Source organism: Triticum urartu, chromosome 6 (genome assembly GCF_003073215.2).
Source record: "Triticum urartu cultivar G1812 chromosome 6, Tu2.1, whole genome shotgun sequence".
In the NCBI taxonomy this organism is placed as follows: Eukaryota; Viridiplantae; Streptophyta; class Magnoliopsida; order Poales; family Poaceae; genus Triticum; species Triticum urartu.
The window spans coordinates 511,972,482-511,992,293 of record NC_053027.1 but is presented as its reverse complement, the minus strand read 5'-3'; positions in this window follow the sequence as shown (position 1 = coordinate 511,992,293).

Below are 19,812 nucleotides of genomic sequence, written 5' to 3'. Positions count from 1 at the left end.
GGCTAGGCCCATGTAGAAAACTGAATTGGACTGGGCTGAATCTTGTGCCACATCAGCTTGCCACGCTGGATGCCTACGTGGACTGGGGAGGTTGCTAGTGACCAAAACAAAACAATAGGCTTATTTTGGTCATAAACGTTTGCGACCATTCCAGAAGAATGGTCGCTATAGTCAGTTTACGACGCCCAGCTTTTGACCTTATGTTTTTGGTCACAAAAAGGTCATAAATGGAAATTTGTGACCTTTCAGTGACCAATAGTGGTGGTCATAAGTTGACATATTTCTTGTAGTGAAAGCTAAGCACTTATCCCATTGCAAGAAAGATCAATCTAGTAGGCCAAACCAAACTGATAATTCGAAGAGACTTGCAAAGATAAACCAATCATACATAAAAGAATTCAGAGAAGATTCAAAATTGTTCATAGATAAACTTGATCATAAACCCACAATTCATCGGATCTTGACAAACATACCACAAAAGAAGATTACATCGAATAGATCTCTAAGAGAATCGAGGAGAACTTTGTATTGAGATCCAAAGAGAGAGAAGAAGCCATCTAGCTACTAGCTATGGACCCGAAGGTCTGAAGTAAACTACTCACACATCATCAGAGGGGCCATGGAGTTGATGTAGAGGCCCTCCGTGATCAATTCCCCCTCCGGCGGAGCTCCGGAAAAGGCCCCAAGATGGGATCTCTTGGGTACATAAGGTTGCGGCGGTGGAAATAGGGTTTCGTGGTGCTCATGGATGTTTGCGGGGTATGTGAACATATATAGGAGGAAGAAGTAGGTCGATGGAGCTACGAGGGGCCCACGAGGGGAAGGCGCACCCAGGGGGTAGGCGCGCCCCTTGCCTCGTGGCCGTCTCGTTGATTGCTTGACGTCCACTCCAAGTCCTCTGGATCACGTTTGTTCCAAAAATCACGTTCCCGAAGGTTTCATTCCGTTTGGACTCCGTTTGATGTTCCTTTTCTACGAAACACTGAAATAGGCAAAAAAAACAAAAATTTGGGCTGGGCCTTCGGTTAATAGGTTAGTCCCAAAAATAATATAAAAGTGTAAAATAAAGCCCATTAACATCCAAAACAGATAATATAATAGCATGGAACAATCAAAAATTATAGATACGTTGGAGACATATCAGCATCCCCAAGCTTAATTCCTGCTCGTCCTCGAGTAGGTAAATGATAAAAATAGAATTTTTGATGTGGAATGCTTTCTAGAATGTTCTTCAATGTATTTTTCTCTATTGTGGCATGAATGTTCAGATCCGAAAGATTGAAGATAAAAGTTTATTGTTGACATAAAAATAGTAATACTCCAAGTATGCTAATCAAGCAATTATGTCTTATCAAAATACCATAGCCAAAGAAAACCTATCCCTACGAAGTCATATAGTTTGTCCATGCTTCATTTTCGTCACACAAGATGCTCTCATCATGCACAACCCCAATGACAAGCCAAGCAATTGTTTCATACTTAGCCTTTTCAAACTCTTTCAACTTTTACACAATATATGAGCGCGAGCCATGTACATAGCACTATGGGTGGAATAGAATATGATGATTGAGGTTGTGTGAGAAGACAAAAAGGGAGAAAGTCTCACATTGATGTGGCTAATCAATGGGCTGTGCAGATGCCCACCAATTGATGTCAATGCAAGGAGTAGGGATTGCCATGCAACGGATGCACTAGAGCTATAAATATATGAAAGTTCATCAAAGAAACTAAGTGGGTGTGCATCCAACTCGCTTGCTCACGAAGACCTAGGGCATTTGAAGAAGCCCATCATTGGAATATACAAGCCAAGTTCTATAATGAAAAATTCCCACTAGTATATGGAAGTGACAAAATAAGAGACTCTCTATCATGAAGATCATGGTGCTACTTTGAAGCACAAGTGTGGAAAAAGGATAGTGACATTGTCCCTTCTATATTTTTCTCTCATTTTTTTATTTGGGCCTTCTTTTTTTATTTTGGCCTCTTTTCTTTCTTTTTTTTCGTTCGGAGTCTCATTCCGACTTGTGGGAGAATCATAGTCTCCTTCATCCTTTCCTCTCATGGGACAATGCTCTAATGATTATCATCACACTTTTATTTTCTTACAACTCAAGAATTACAACTCGATACTTAGAACAAAATATGACTCCATGTGAATGCCTCCGGCGGTGTACCAGGATTGCGATGAATCAAGAGTGACATGTATGAAAAAAAATTATGAATGGTGGTTTTGCCACAAATACGATGTCAATTAGATGATCATGCAGAGCAATATGACAATGATGATGCGTGTCATAATAAATGGAACAGTGGAAATTTGCATGGCAATATATCTCGGAATGGCTATGGAAATGCTATAATAGGTAGGTATGGTGGCTGTTTTGAGGAAGATATAAGGAGGCTTATGTGTGATAGAGCGTATCATATCACGAGGTTTGGATGCACCGGCGAAGTTTGCACCAACTCTCAAGGTGAGAAAGGGCAATGCACGGTAGCGAAGAGGCTAGCAATGGTGGAAGAGTGATAGTGCGTATAATCCATGAACTCAACATTAGTCATAAATAACTTACATACTTATTGCAAAAATCTACAAGTCATCAAAACCAAGCACTAAGCGCATGCTCCTAGGGGGATAGATTGGTAGGAAAAGACCATCGCTCGTCCCCGACCGCCACTCATAAGGAAAGCAATCAAAGAACACCCCATGCTTCAAATTTGTCACATAACGTTCAACATACGTGCATGATAAGGGACTTGCCAACTTCAACACAAGTATTAATCAATTTCACAATTACTCAACTAGCACGCTTCTAATATTACCACCTTTATATCTCAAAACCATCTATCAACCATCCAACTTCTCTTAGCATTTAAAATTTATAACCAAAGTGAATTACCATGCTGTTATAAAGAACTCTCAAAATGATATAAGTGAAGCAGGAGAGATCAATTATTTCAATAAATTAGAACCACCGTCGTGCTCTAAAAGATATAAGCGAAGCACCCGAGCAAAAAACTATATAGCTCGAAAGATATAAGTGAAGCACATAGAGTATTCTAATAAATTCCAATTCATGTGTGTCTCTCCCAAAAGGTGTGTAAAGCAAGTATGATTGTGTTAAACTAGAAAGCAAAGACTCAAATCATACAAGACGCTCCAAGCAAAACACATATCACGTGGCGAATAAAAATATAGCTCCAAGTAAAGTTACTGATAGACGAAGACGAAAGAGGGGATGCCTTCCGGGGCATCCCCAAGCTTAGGTTTTTTGGTGTCCTTGGATTTTACCTTGGGGTGCCTTGGGAATCCCAAAGCTTAGGCTCTTGCCACTCCTTGTTCCATAATCCATCAAATCCTTACCCAAAACTTGAAAACTTCACAACACAAAACTTAAAAGAAAATCTTCGTGAGCTCCGTTAGTAAAAGAAAAGAAACCACCACTTCAAGGTACTGTAATGAACTCATTCTTTATTTGTATTGGTGTTAAACATACTGTATTCCAACTTCTCTATGGTTTATAAACTCTATTACTAGCCATAGATTCATCAAAATAAGCAAACAACACACGAAAAACAGAATCTGTCAAAAACAGAACAGTCTGTAGTAATCTGTAGGTTTCGAATACTTATGGAACCTCAAAAATTCTAAAATAAATTGATGGACGTGAGAAATTTATCTTTTAATCGTCTGCAAAAAAAATTAACTAAATAGCACTCTCCAATAAAAAATCGCAGCAATTCTCGCGAGCGCTAAATTTTCTGTTTTTTACAGCAGGATCAAAAAGACTTTCCCCAAGTCTTCCCAACGGTTCTACTTGGCACAAACACTAATTAAAAGCATAAAAAACACATCTAAACAGAGGATGGATGAATTATTTATTACTAAACATAACCAAAAAGCAAGAAACAAAAATAAATTTGAGTTGCCTCCCAACAAGCGCTATCCAACAAGCGCTATCGTTTAACGCCCCTACTAGGCATAATATTTCAACGATGCTCACACGGAAGATAATAATTGAGACAAATAGAGCATCATGAAACATGTGACAAACACATCAAGTCTAAACATACTTCCTATGCATAGGCATCTTATAGGCAAACAAATTATCAAGGCAAGCAAAAACTAGCATATGCAAGGAAGCGGAAACAATAGCAATCTCAACATAACGAGAGGTAATTTAGTAACATGAAAATTTCTACAACCATATTTTCCTCTCTCATAATAATTACATGTAGGATCATAAAAAATTCAACAATATAGCTATCACATAACAATATTCTTAACACGATCCACATGCATGCAAAGTTGACACTCTTCCAAAATAGTGGGATTAACATTAACTAAAGTCATGACCTCTCCAAACCCACTTTTATCAAAAACTTCATAAGATTGAACATTCTCCAAATATGTGGGATCTAAAGTTGACATCTTCCAAACCCACTTTCAATAATATTGCAAACACTATTATCATCATATTCATCATGGGGCTTAAATAAATTTTCAAGATCAAAAGAAGAATCACCCCAATCATGATCATTGCAACAAATAGTAGTCATAGCAAAACTAGCATCCCCAAGCTTGAGGTTTTGCATATTATTAGCACAATTGACATTAAGATAGAATTTATAATAACATCATTGCAATCATGCTTTTCATCGAAGGAACTATCAAGTATGGGTGCAATAGCAACGATCTCATGTTTAACATAAGGAACTATAGCAAATTCATCTTCATAAATATTGGCATCATGGCCACAAGAATAGCAAGCATCATGTTCATCAAGGGATATTTCAATCAAATCATCGGAATCATAATTATCTATAGATTCATGCATATCATTATTTTCTTCCGAAGCAACGCATTCTTTCAATAAATTCTTTGACATAGACATTATGAGCATAGTTTTCATAGCAATATTTAAGTATGTCAAAATTTTCAGATTCGTAGAGAGTAATATCATACTTTTCAATCAAAGAAGCAACTTCATAAGCACCCTTAAAAGCAACAAATTCTTCAATTTGTTCGATATCGTAGTAACTATAAACACCCTTTGCATAAGAAGATAAGATTTCATTATCATTAAACTCACATAGGTAGGGGAGGTGTTTTTTAGGGTTCTTAGAGCAACAAGTAAGATCACAAATTTCACAAAGATTCCAAGCATAACATAGCAATCTGTTTATTTGATCCCATAAGAGTCCCCTTTTTCAGACAAATGGTGACGCACAAAATGAGCATGCTCATCTAAAGATTTCCCATCAACTAGGCTAGTTGGGTTTCAGCACGAGCGCATAAGGATCGAAGATGATCCAAGTATAACACTTTAAGTGGATCCATATCAATAGATTTTAGCAAGCAAAGATGCGAAGGCAATGGAAACACAAACAAAGATACATGGGAAGAAGGCGAATGGAAAAGAGGGCGAATAAAACGGCAAGGGTGAAGTGGGGGAGAGGAAAACGAGAGGCAAATGGCAAATAATGTAATGCGAGGATAAGAGTTGTGATGGGTACTTGGTATGTCTTGACTTGGCGTAGATCTCCCCGGCAACGGCGCCAGAAATCCTTCTTGCTACCTCTTGAGCACTGCGTTGGTTTTCCCTTGAAGAGGAAAGGGTGGTGCAGTAAAGCAGGGTAAGTATTTCCCTCAGTTTTTGAGAACCAAGGTATCAATCCAGTAGGAGACCACGCGCGAGTCACCTCGTACATACACAAACAAATAAGAACCTCGCAACCAACGCGATAAAGGGGTTGTCAATCCCTTCACGTCCACTTGCAAGAGTGAGATCTGATAGAGATGATAATAATAAGATAAATATTTTTGGTATTTTTATGATATAGATTGAAAGTAAAGATTGCAAAATAAAATAGATTGGAAACTTGTATGATGGAAAATAGAACCGGGGGCAATAGGTTTCACTAGTGGCTTCTCTCAAGATAGCATAAGTATTACAGTGGGTGAACAAATTACTGTCGAGCAATTGATAGAAAAGCGAATAATTATGAGAATATCTAGGCATGATCATGTATATAGGCATCACGTCCGTGACAAGTAGACCGACTCCTGGCTGCATCTACTACTATTACTCCACACATCGACCGCTATACAACATGCATCTAGAGTATTAAGTTCATAAGAATAGAGTAACGCCTTAAGCAAGATGACATGATGTAGAGGGATAAACTGATGCAATATGATGTAAACCCCATCTTTTTATCCTCGATGGCAACAATACAATACGTGTTGTTTCCCTTTCTGTCAGTGGGATCGAGCACCGCAAGATTGAACCCAAAGGATTGAACCCAAAGCTAAGCACTTCTCCCATTGGAAGAAAGATCAATCTAGTAGGCTAAACCAAACTGATAATTCGAAGAGACTTGCAAAGATAAACCAATCATACATAAAAGAATTCAGAGAAGATTCAAATATTGTTCATAGAAAAACTTGATCATAAACCCACAATTCATCGGATCTCAACAAACACACCGCAAAAGAAGATTACATCGAATAGATCTCCAAGAGAATTGAGGAGAACTTTGTATTGAGATCCAAAGAGAGAGAAGAAGCCATCTAGCTACTAGCTATGGACCCGAAGGTCTGAAGTAAACTACTCACACATCATCGGAGGCGCCATGGAGTTGATATAGAGGCCCTCCGTGATCAATGCCCCCTTCGGCGGAGCTCCGAAAAAGGCCCCAAGATGGGATCTCTTGGGTACAGGAGGTTGCGACAGTGGAAATAGGGTTTTGTGGTGCTCCTGGATGTTTGCGCGATATGTGAACATATATAGGAGGAAGAAGTAGGTCAGTGGAGCTACGAGGGGCCCACAAGGGGGGAGGGCGCGCCCAGGGGGTAGGCGCGCCCGCCTGCCTCGTGGCCGCCTCGTTGATTGCTTGACGTCCACTCCAAGTCCTCTAGATCACTTCTGTTCCAAAAATCAAGTTCCCGAAGGTTTCATTCCATTTGGACTCTGTTTGATATTCCTTTTATACGAAACACTAAAATAGGCAAAAAAACAGCAATTTGGGTTGGGCCTCCGGTTAATAGGTTAGTCCCAAAAATAATATAAAAGTGTAAAATAAAGCCCATTAACATCCAAAACAGATAATATAATAGCATGGAACAATAAAAAAATATAGATACGTGGGAGACGTATCACACCCGTTGTAGATGAACGTTGAGCTTATCACACCCGATCATCACGTGGTGTCTCGGCACGATGAACTTTGGCAACGGTGCATACTCAGGGAGAACACTTTTACATTCAAATTTAGTGAGAGATCATCTTATAATGCTACCATCAAACAAAGCAAAATAACATGCATAAAGGATAAACATCACATGCAATCAATATAAGTGATATGATATGGCCATCATCGTCTTGTGCCTTTGATCTCCATCTCCAAAGCACCGTCACGATCACCATCGTCACCGGCGCGACACCTTGATCTCCATCGTAGCATCATTGTCGTCTCGCCAACTATTGCTTCTGTGACTATCGCTACCGCTTAGTGACAAAGTAAAGCAATTACATGGCGATTGCATTGGATACAATAAAGCGACAACCATATGGCTCCTGCCAGTTGCCGATAACTCCATTACAAAACATGATCATCTCATACAATAAATATAGCAAAATTTCTTGACCATGTCACATCATGACATGCCCTGCAAAATCAAGTTAGACGTCCTCTACTTTGTTGTTGCAAGTTTTACGTGGCTGCTACGGGATGATCAAGAACCGTTCTTACCTACACATCAAAACCACAATGATAGTTCGTCATGTTAGTGCTGTTTTAACCTTCTCAAGGACGAGGCGTAGACACAGTCGGTTCAACTAAAGTTGGAGAAACTGACACCCGCCAGCCACCTGTGTGCAAAGCACGTCGGTAGAACTAGTCTCGCGTAAGCATACACGTAATGTCGGCCAGGGCCGCTTCATCCAACAATACCGCCGAACCAAAGTATGACATACTGGTAAGCAGTATGACTTGTATCGCCCACAACTCACTTGTGTTCTAACCGTGCATATAACATCTACGCATAAACCTGGCTCGGATGCCACTATTGGGGAACGTAGTAATTTCAAAAAAATTCCTACGCACACGCAAGATCATGGTGATGCATAGCAACGAGAGGGGAGAGTGTCGTCCACGTACCTTCGTAGACCGTTAAGCGGAAGCGTTATAACAACGCGGTTAATGTAGTTGTACGTCTTCACGATTGATCGATCCTCAGGACCGAACGTATGACACCTCCGCGTTTAGCACACGTTCAGCTCGGTGACATCCCGCGAACTCACGATCCAGTAGAACTCGGGGAAGAGTTTCGTCAGCATGACGGCATGGTGACGATGTTGATGAAGCTACCGACGTAGGGCTTCGCCTAAGCACTGCTACGATATAACCGAGGTGGATTATGGTGGAGGGGGGCACCGCACACGGCTAAGAGATCAACGGATCAATTGTTGTGTCTATGGGATGCCCCCTGCCCCCGTATATAAAGGAGCTAGGGGGGAGGCGGCCGGCCAAGGTGGAGGTTGCACCAAGGGGGGAGTCCTACTCTCACCGGGAGTAGGACTCCCTCTTTTCCTAGTTGTAGTAGGAGAAGGGGGGAAGGAGGAGGTGGAGAGAAGGAAGGAGAGGGGGGCCGCCGCCCCTTCCCCTTGTCCAATTTGGATTGGGGCAAGGGGGGCCGCGCGCCACCTTCTGGCTGCCCTCTCTCTTCTCCACTAAGGCCCATAAGGCCCAATAGCTTCCCGAGGGGGGGGGGTTCCGGTAACCCCCGGTACTCCGGTATATGTCTGAAACCTTCCGGAACCCTTTCGGTGTCCGAACATAGTCATCCAATATATCGATCTTTATGTCTCGACCATTTTGAGACTCCTCGTCATGTCCATGATCATATACGGGACTCCGAACTACCTTCGGTACATCAAAACACAAAAACTCATAATACTGATCATCACAGAACTTTAAGCGTGCGGACCCTACGGGTTCGAGAACTATGTAGACATGACCGAGACACGTCTCCGGTCAATAACCAATAGTGCAACCTGAATGCTCATATTGGTTCCTACATATTCTACGAAGATCTTTATCGGTCAAACCGCATAACAACATACGTTGTTCCCTTTGTCATCGGTATGTTACTTGTCCGAGATTCGATGGTCGGTATCTCAATACCTAGTTCAATCTCATTATCGGCAAGTCTCTTTACTCGTTCTGTAATGCAACATCCCGCAACTAACTCATTAGTCACATTGCTTGCAAGGCTTATAGTGATGTGCATTACCGAGAGGGCCCAGAGATACCTCTCCGACAATCGGAGTGACAAATCCTATTCTTGATCTATGCCAACTCCACGAACACCGTCGGAGACACCTGTAGAGCACCTTTATAATCACCCAGTTACGTTGTGACGCTTCATAGCACACAAAGTGTTCCTCCGGTATTCGGGAGTTGCATAATCTCATAGTCATAGGAACATGTATAAGTCATGAAGAAAGTAATAGCAGTAAACTTAAACGATCAAGTGCTAAGCTAACAAAATGGGTCAAGTCAATCACATCATTCTCCTAATGATGTGATCCCGTTGATCAAATAACAACTCATGTCTATGGCTAGTAAACTTAACCATCTTTGATCAATGAGCTAGTGAAGTATAGGCATACTAGTGACACTATGTTTGTCTATGTATTCACACATGTATTATGTTTCCGGTTAATACAATTTTAGCATGAATAATAAACATTTATCATGAAATAAGGAAATAAATAATAACTTTATTATTTCCTCTAGGGCATATTTCCTTCAGGGGAACGCAATATTTCAAAAAAAAATCCTATGATCACGCAAGATCTATCTAGGAGATGCATAGCAACGAGAGGGGGGAGTGTGTCTACATACCCTTGTAGACCGAAAGCGGAAGCGTTTAATTAACGCGGTTGATGTAGTCGAACATCTTCGCGATCCAACTGATCAACTACCGAACGCTTGGCACCTCCGCGATCTGCACACGTTCATCTCGGTGACGTCCCTTGAATTCTAGATCCAGCTGAGCTCGACGGAGAGTTTCGCTAGCACAATGGCGTGGTGACGGTGATGATGAAGTTACCGACGTAGGGCTTCGCCTAAACACTACGACAATATGACCGAGGTGTGTTTCTATGGAGGGGGGCACCGCACACGGCTAAAACAATTGTCAACTTATGTGTTCTAGGGTGCCCCTGCCCCCGTATATAAAGGAGCAAGGGGGAGGCCGGCCGGCCCTATATGGCGCGCCCAAGGGGGGCAATCCTACTCCTAGTAGGAGTTGGACCCCCCTTTCCTAGTCCTACTAGGAGAAGAAGGAAGGAGAGGGGAGGGATAAGGAAGGAGGGGGTGCCGCCCCTCCCCTAGTCCAATTCAGACTTGGCCCATGGGGGGCGGCTAGCCCTTGGCTGCTCCCTCTCTCTCCCTTAAGGCCCAATAAGGCCCATAACTTCCACGATGGTTCCGATAACCCTTCCGGCACTCCGATAAATACCCGATACACCTCGGAACCATTCCGGTGTCCGAATATAGTCATCCAATATATCAATCTTTATGTCTCGACCATTTTGAGACTACTCGTCATGTCCATGATCTCATTCGAGACTCCGAACTACCTTCGGTACATCAAAACACATAAACTCATAATCTCGATCGTCATCGAACGTTAAGCGTGCGGACCCTACGGGTTCGAGAACTATGTAGACATGACCGAGACTCATCTCCGGTCAATAACCAATAGCAGAACCTGGATGCTCATATTGGTTCCTACATATTCTACGAAGATCTTTATCGGTCAAACCGCATAACAACATACGTTGTTCCCTTTGTCATTGTTATGTTACTTGGCCGAGATTCGATCGTTGGTAACATCATACCTAGTTCAATCTCGTTATCGGCAAGTCTCTTTACTCGTTTTGTAATGCAAAATCTCGCAACTAACTTATTAGTCACTTTGCTTGCAAGGCTTATAGTGATGTGCATTACCGAGAGGGCCCAGAGATACCTCTCCGACAATTGGAGTGACAAATCCTAATCTCGATCTATGCCAACTCAACAAATACCATCGGAGACACCTGTAGATCATCTTTATAATCACCCAGTTACGTTGTGACGTTTGATAGCACACTAAGTGTTCCTCCGGTGTTCGGGAATTGCATATTCTCATAGTCATAGGAACATGTATAAGTCATGAAGAAAGCAATAACAATAAACTAAATGATCATAGTGCTAAGCTAACGGATGGATATAGTCCATCACATCATTCTCTAATGATGTGATCTCGTTCATCAAATGACAACACATGTCCATGGCTAGGAAACTTAACCATCTTTGATTAACGAGCTAGTCAAGTAGAGGCATACTAGGGACACTCTGTTTGTCTATGTATTCACACATGTACTAAGTTTCCAGTTAATACAATTCTAGCATGAATAATAAAAATTTATCATGATATAAGGAAATATAAATAACAACTTTATTATTGCCTCTAGGGCATATTTCCTTCAGTCTCCCACTTGCACTAGAGTCAATAATCTAGTTCACATCGTCATGTGATTTCACACCAATAGTTCACATCTCTATGTGATTAGTTCACATCTTCATGTGACTAATATCCAAAGGGTTTACTAGAGTCAATAATCTAGTTCACATCGCTATGTGATTAACACCCAAAGAGTGATCATGTTTTACTTGTGAGGGAAGTTTAGTCTACGAGTCTGCAACATTCAGATCTGTATGTATTTTGCAAATTTCTATGTCTACAATACTCTGCACGGAGCTACTATAGCTAATTGCTCCCACTTTCAATATGTATCTAGATCCACTACAAAAAAAAGACACATCCGTGACATTTTGGGCCAAACGAAATTTTCCTCTGTCATACATATGACACTTCTATGACGATAATTGTGACAAAACCCGGTATCATCATAGATGTGGTGGGCTCCTACTTCTATGACAAAAAATCATGACAGAAAATGGGCTTTTCGTCCTGGGCGGGCCGGAGACGCAGCTGCATGACATTCTTTGGGCCGTCCATGACGGAAAAAACCATGGTAGAAGCGAGGGCGAGGAAAATTTCGGGGAGTTCCCGGTTACGGTGGGAGGCCGGGGGCCGAGCGATGCGCGCTTCTCTCGTACACGTACGCGCGTGTGTGTGAGGCGTTGGCTCTAACTGAACCCGAGCGAGGCGTTGGGATCTAACTGAACCCGAGCGATTGCACTACAGGCTATGCATTACTGAACCCGAGCGATCGATCGATAGCTGTTAACTGAACCCGATCGAGCGATTCCTTCGCTACTGCTGCTAACTGAAGCTGATCGATGCTGCCTCTGGATGAACAGTGAGCATTGCAGGGGGGGGGGTTGGATGAACAGTTCCCGGTGGGGGTGAATGAACAGGACCCCGTGGTGTTGCCTCTAGATGAACGGGACCCCGATCGATCGAGCCGGTTGGGGCTGGATGAACAGGACCCCGTGGAGGGCTGGATGAACAGGACCACCCCGTGGAGGGCAGGATGAACAGTAGACGTTGGAGGGCAGGATGAACAGTAGCCCGTGGAGGGGTGGTTGAACAGGAGCCCATGGAGAGGGCTGGTTGAATAGTAGCCGGTGGAGTAGCGCGCGGTGGAGGCTGAATGAACAGGAGCCCATGGATGAACAGTCACAGGTGGAGGCTGGAGGAGGTCGACGGTGGATGAACAGTAGCTCGTGGAGGCTGGAGGGGGTCGACGGTGGAGATGAACAGTATCCCGTGGAGTCCTGTTTTGCGGTACGCCACACCCCTCCCGATGAACAGGACCCCCGTTTCGACCGTAGCGCTCCAACACAAGTCCGTTTCGTCCGTTTTGCGGTACGCCACACCCCTCCCGATCAACAGGACCTCCGTTTCGACCGTAGGAGGTCCGTTTCCTCTGTTTTGCGGTACGCCAGACCCCTCCCGATGAATAGGATCCTGTTTCGAACGTGGCCGGTCGAACACAAGGCCGTTTCGTCCGTTCTGCGGTACACCAGGCCTCGTTTCCATTGCCTGTTCCGTCCAAGCCCTCCCGATGAACACGACACATTCCGTTGCCTCCCCATGAATACGACGCATTCTGTTGCCTCCCCATGAACACGAGACAACGCTGTTTCTCCGTTCCGACCCAGCCATGTACACGAGCCCTGGCCGTACGTATGCGCGAGTAGGCGTTCGAGACCCCGCCTGTATGTACACGTACGTGGCCATATTTTCTTTCTTGCACCCTGGCAGTTGTATGTACGTGTAAATGCTACGTGCGCGCCTCTACTACGACACGTGCGCGCCTCTACTACGACACGTGCGCGCCTCTACTACGACACGTGCGCGCCTCTACATCGACCAGTATGTATGTACACGTTCGTGACCAGAATGACAACGCTACATACGCTTCAACCAGGTGGGTCCCGACTGTCAGGCACTTCCTTGCGTGCGAAGATGTAGCTGGTGGGTCCTAGCAGTCAGGGGCAAATGTTTTTTTCGCGAAATACGGTGGCCCGTCCGGTGGGTCCCCGTTGTCAGGTGGAGGAATAATTATTTTGCGTGTATTAAGGAGGCACTTCCTTGTTGCGGCCGTGGACCCAGCTGTCAGCGTCTCCACGCACAATACTCTTCCGATGGAAGTCGGTCGTTGACCACATTGACCACGCCGCGCCGAGAGCACCACGGCAGTGGACGACGGCGAGGCCTACGAAGGGGACGACGCGGAGCCGGGGAAGACGCGGGAGTGGAAGCCCGCGCGGAGAGGAGTATGAGGGTTCACTGGTTCGGCTGCGGTGTGAGGCTGCCATCCCTGCAGGGCCTAGCCAGCGGTGGGAATAGTAGGGGGCGGTGAGGCCTCCGGGGCAGCACAGCCGGCCACGGGAGGCAGGAGCATGCGGCACGACCAGCCCTGCTTTGGGCGGCTGGAGCAAGAAGACCAGAGGTTGAAGAAGCACTACGGCCGTTGGATGGACATCGTACGGTCACTGGAGCTAGAATCGTTCATATTGACTAAGTTGACAAAGCCCTTCGTCCCCGTCAACTTAGTAGGCCCACAAGTTAGCCTCCCACCAAGGTGGTTCCTAGCTAGCCGGGGGAGTATTCATTTTTTTGTGCGTAATAAGGAGGCACTTCCGGTGGGTCCGAGCTGACAGCGGGGGGAACGTTTTTTTCGCGAAATACGGTGGCTCGTCTGGTGGGTCCCAGCAGTCAGGGGGAAATGATTTTTTTCGCAAAATACTGGTGGCCAGTCCGGTGGGTCCCCGCTGTCAGGTGGAGGAATAATTATTTTCCGCATAATAAGGAGGCACTTCCTTGCGGCTGCCGTGGACCCAACTGTCAGCCTCTCCATGTATAGTACTGTTCCGATGGAAGTCGGTCGTTGACCACATTGACCACGTCACACCGAGAGCACCACGACGGTGGACGACGGCGAGGCATAGGAAGGGGACGACACGGAGCTGGGGAAGACGTGGCAGTGGATGCCCACGCGGAGAGGAGTCCGAGCGTTCACCGGTTCAGCTGCGGTGTGAGGCTGCCATCGCCGCAGAATAACAGGGGATGTGGGTGAGTAGAGGGATGCCCTAGCCAGCGTGGGAGTAGTAGGGGGCGCTGAGGCCTGCGCGGCTACCACGGGAGGCGGGAGTAGGCGGTCCCGCCGGCGCTGCTTTGGCGGCTGGAGCAAGAAGATCAGAGATTGAAGAAACACGACGGCCGTTGGATTGACATCCAAAGGTTACGTCTGCTAGAATCGTTTGTTGACGTATATAATAACTAAAAAAATCTTGCATACGCATCAACTAAACAGGCCCACAAGTCAGACCACTCCCTCTTTTTTTAAAATAATTTATATATAGCTCATGGCAACTTCTTATGCAATTTATTGCAGTCGTTTTTTTGGTTGGCCAGGGCCAATTTCTCATATTTCTGTGGGTTCCAAACTATTTTTAATACCGAAATGTCCCACCATATTTAAAGTACTTTGAAGATATATTTAAATTAGGTTAATGCCCAGTGAAATAGGAATCTGAAAATGTAATAAAATTCAGAAATTATAAAGTAATTGCCAATTTGTCATCTATTTTTATATTTACAACCCATTTCATATTTTTTTCAAGATTTGCAGGCGTCTTGAAAGAGTTGCACCCCATCAGGGCGTAGAAAAATAAGTAGGCCCGGATTGAGTATTCTTCAGAAAAAATAATCTGGGCTCATTTTCACAAAGGAAAAATAGCTGGGCTGGTCACATGTTGAACATAAAATATAAGCCTGGGCTAGATGGGCCACAGCCCAGTTCAAACCCTACTCCGTCTCAATAATACCAAAGAAAAAAAAATACTACTCTAGTAGCTACATCTCAGGTGTCAACCGATCTTGTGATGTTCTGTTGTCTATTGACTATATACGCTCACAATGTCGTGGGTCCCAGATGTCAGGAAAACACTAGGAGGAAGCATTTTATTTTTCCATACGCTGACATGGTGGGCCCCTACTGTCATTGAGGGAGTCCTGGATTAGGGGGTCTCCAGACAGCCGGACTATATCCTTCAGCCGGACTGTTAGACTATGAAGATACAAGATTGAAGACTTTGTCTCGTGTCCGGATGGGACTCTACTTGGTGTGGAAGGCAAGCTAGGCAATACGGATATGGATATCTCCTCCTTTGTAACCGACCTTGTGTAACCCTAACCCTCTCCGGTGTCTATATAAACCGAAGGGTTTTAGTCCGTAGGACAACAACCACAACATACAATCATACCATAGGCTAGCTTCTAGGGTTTAGCCTCTCCGATCTTGTGGTAGATCTACTCTTGTACTACCCATATCATCAATATTAATCAAGCAGGACGTAGGGTTTTACCTCCATCAAGAGGGCCCGAACCTGGGTAAAACATCGTGTCCCCTGCCTCCTATTACCATCCGGCCTAGACGCACAGTTCGGGACCCCCTACCCGAGATCCGCCGGTTTTGACACCGACATTGGTGCTTTCATTGAGAGTTCCGCTGTGCCGTCGCCACCAGGAAGGATGTATCATCCCGTCTTTAAAGACGACACTGTTGCGGAGGGAGCTTTGGCTATCGGCCAAACTCTCTGGCTAGGTGGTTTTCTTATGACCGCCTGTTCGACCGCTGTGCCGACGATGACTTCTCGGGTCATCGAAAGCAATCTTCATGTCAACTCGGAACTCGCCGATCAGTTAGATCCAATGGAGCTCTCTTCCCTGAACGAGCTCTTGGATCGCATCGCCGCCCTAGGAGTTGCTACAGACTACGATCAGATTGGGCCTAAACCCGATCTGAGAGAGATCAACTCTCCCCAGGTCACCCAGCACGTTGCAGTGGTGGAGGAACAATGCGGCAACCCTTCATCTATCTTAAGGACTAGCTATGTCCGGATTCCCAATCCCTCCAAGCCGGATACCCGCGGAGGGGAGGACGTCACTCAAGACCTGAACCTAGAGTCAAGCAGCGGGCTAGATTTATTGGAAAACATCCAAGAATCCAAACTTCCAATTTCGGAAACTCCTTGGCCCCTGAGTCTCAGATTGGGTGAGGATTCGGGTTCAATTCCACCCACCCAACCAAACATAAGCGATATATCCCAAATTAGGCAAGAGCCCGAAGAAACAGTACACTGGGCCAGATTCCTCCTGGTCATGAACAGGATAAAGGACTGCCACGAGGAAGACGCAATTTCATTCTTCTGCAACAATTGCACGGACAAGGGAATCCTCAACACCATAAGTCGCCGCGAAATTACACTCTTTGCCGACTTGGTGTCCATAGTACGAAAGTACTGTGTGATGGAAAGCGCCTAGAAAACCGAAATAAAATTTTGGGATAATCCGGCCCTGAATACAAACCCAGTCCTAAATAAAAGGGTGCATTATCACAATACACCTGGGTTAACTACCAAAAAGCAAAAGCCCTCTACGGGGCAAGGAACCGTACTGGAGGGATGGCTCAATGGACCCTGCAAAATTCATAGTATAGCGGATGCAGTACCAACGCACAACCTTAGAGCATGTTGGATACTCCGGTAGGTGGCCAAAAGTGGTGAGGATCTACTCCTCCCAAATACCACATAGCACCATCCCGTGGACAACAATACGGTGTTAACGGTCTTTGAGACCTTCGCGTCAAATAATAGACGCAAGCGAACACTCCGCAACATGGCCGAAATCTGCCACGTAGCAGAAATAAATCCTTGGTGTGACACGGCTATTACCTTCAATGCCAGTGACGAACCCAAATTCCGAACAGCCCGAGCACCAGCCACACTGGTTCTCAGTCCAATCATGGACGGCTTTCGACTCACCAAGGTACTCATGGACGGCGGTAGCGGATTAAACCTCATCTATGAGGAAACTCTTCAAAAGATGGAAATAGACTGGAGCCGCATTGAGCAAAGTAGCACAACCTTTAGAGGAATCATCCCCGGTCGGGAAGCACGCTGTGCTAGGAAAATCACACTAGATATGGTATTCGGCACGCCGGATAATTACAGGTCCGAAGAAATTACATTCCAAGTGGCCCCGTTCAGCAGCGGATACCACGCTCTATTAGGGCGGGAGGCATTTACAATATTCCAAGCCATACCCATTTACGGGTACATGAAGCTCAAAATGCCTGGGCCCAACGGAATCATCACTCTGGCTAGTGATCCGGACATAGCACTCCGCGCCGAAAATAAGACAGCCGCACTGGCCCTCGAGGCACTATCCGAAGCCCTAGCGGCCGAGGAACTAACTACGCTGTGCTCCATGGTGAACAGGGATGATGTGATACTCGATAAAAGATCCAAGTCCACCTCCTTTAAACCGGCGGACGAAATAGTCAAATTCCAAGTCCATCCAACGGACCCTACAAAAACAGCTTCCATCAGGGCACAATTAAACCCTGATGTCGACGCCGCACTGCGAGAGTTCCTACGCGAGAACTGGGACATTTTTGCCTGGCACCCTTCAAACATGCCAGGAATCCAATGCAGGCTGGCCAAGCACAGCCTAAATATCCTAAAAGGATTCAAGCCAGTCAAGCAGGCTCTTCGGCATTTCTCTGAACCTAAGAGACAAGCCATGGGAGAGGAACTAGCCAAGCTATTGGAGGCCGAATTCATCAAAGACATAAAACATCCGGACTGGCTAGCAAACCTGGTGATGGTACCAAAGAAGGACAAATCCTGGCACTTGTGCATCGATTTTAAGGACCTTAACAAGGCCTTCCCAAAGGATCCCTCCCCCTCCCCCGCATCGATCAAATCATCGATGCTACCGCAGGACACGATTCATTGTGTTTCCTTGACGCATACTCCGACTACCATCAAATTAAAATGGCAAAGCCAGACCAAGCTGCAACGACATTCATCACACTATACGGCCCATTCTGCTTCAACACAATGCCCTTCGGGCTCAAAAACGCCGGCGCAACATATCAGCGCATGACTCAGACATGTCTGGCATACCAGATCGGCAAAATAGTGGAGGCATACGTAGATGACGTGGTCGTCAAAACCAAGCATGTCGAATCTCTAGTAGATGACTTGAGGCACACATTCGATAACCTCCGAACATATGACACGAAGCTCAATCCGGAAAAATGCGTTTTTGGCGTACTAGCCGGAAAGCTCCTGGGATTCATTGTCTCCGGTAGAGGTATTGAAGATAATCCGGCCAAAATCCGAGCATTGTCACAGTTGGCTCCCCCAACAGACCTCAAACAAATACAAAAATTGTCCGGATGCGTGGCGGCTCTAAGCCGCTTTATCTCCCGCTTGGGAGAAAAAGGCATTACCCCTTTATCGCCTCCTCCGGCGCACCGAACACTTCGAGTGGACGGATGCCGCCACGGCTGGACTCAACGAAATAAAAGCCATATTGGCAAAAAACCCAGTCCTAGCCGCGCCAAACATTGGCGAACCAATGCTATTATACATTGCGGTAACTCATCAAGTAGTAAGCGCAGTGCTCGTCGTCGAGCGAGAAGTGGACGGACACAAATTCCCCCTTCAAAAGCCGGTTTACTATGTGTCCACTGTCCTTACTCCATGCAAATCACGGTACCCGCATTATCAAAAGATAGCGTACGCGGTATTTATGGCGTCCCGGAAGCTGCGACACTACTTTCAAGAGTGTTCGATAATGGTAGCCTCGGAAGTACCACTTAACGATATTATAAACAACCGCGGCGCGACGGGCCGGATTGCCAAATGGGCCATTGAGCTCCTCCCGTTTGACATAACTTACAAGCCATGACGAGCTATTAAGTCACTAGTTTTTCCTGACTTCGTCGCCGAGTGGACGGAAGACGAACTCCCTAAGGAGTACGACACATATTCAAACTGGATCATGCACTTCGACGGTTCCAAAATGTTGGCTGGTCTGGGGGCTGACATCGTTTTAACGTCCCCAATAGGAGATACAATTCAATACGTACTACAGATAATGTATACGGACTCCAACAACGCAGCTGAATATGAGGCCCTTCTACATGGTCTCCGGATGGCAGTAACCATGGGCATTCAACGCCTAGAGGTGCGCGGGGATTCGAACCTCGCGATATCCCAAATAAATGGAGACTTTGATGCCAAGGATCCAAAAATGGCAGCTTATCGCAATGCCGTCCTAAAAATGTCAGCTCGGTTCGAGGGGCTCGAATTTCACCATGTGGTCGGGAAAACAATCAGGCGACGGATATCCTCGCCTGCATCGGCACAAAACGCGACGCGGTCCCTCCCAACATATTTCCGGAAAGGCTCTTCAAGCCATCCATAGCATGG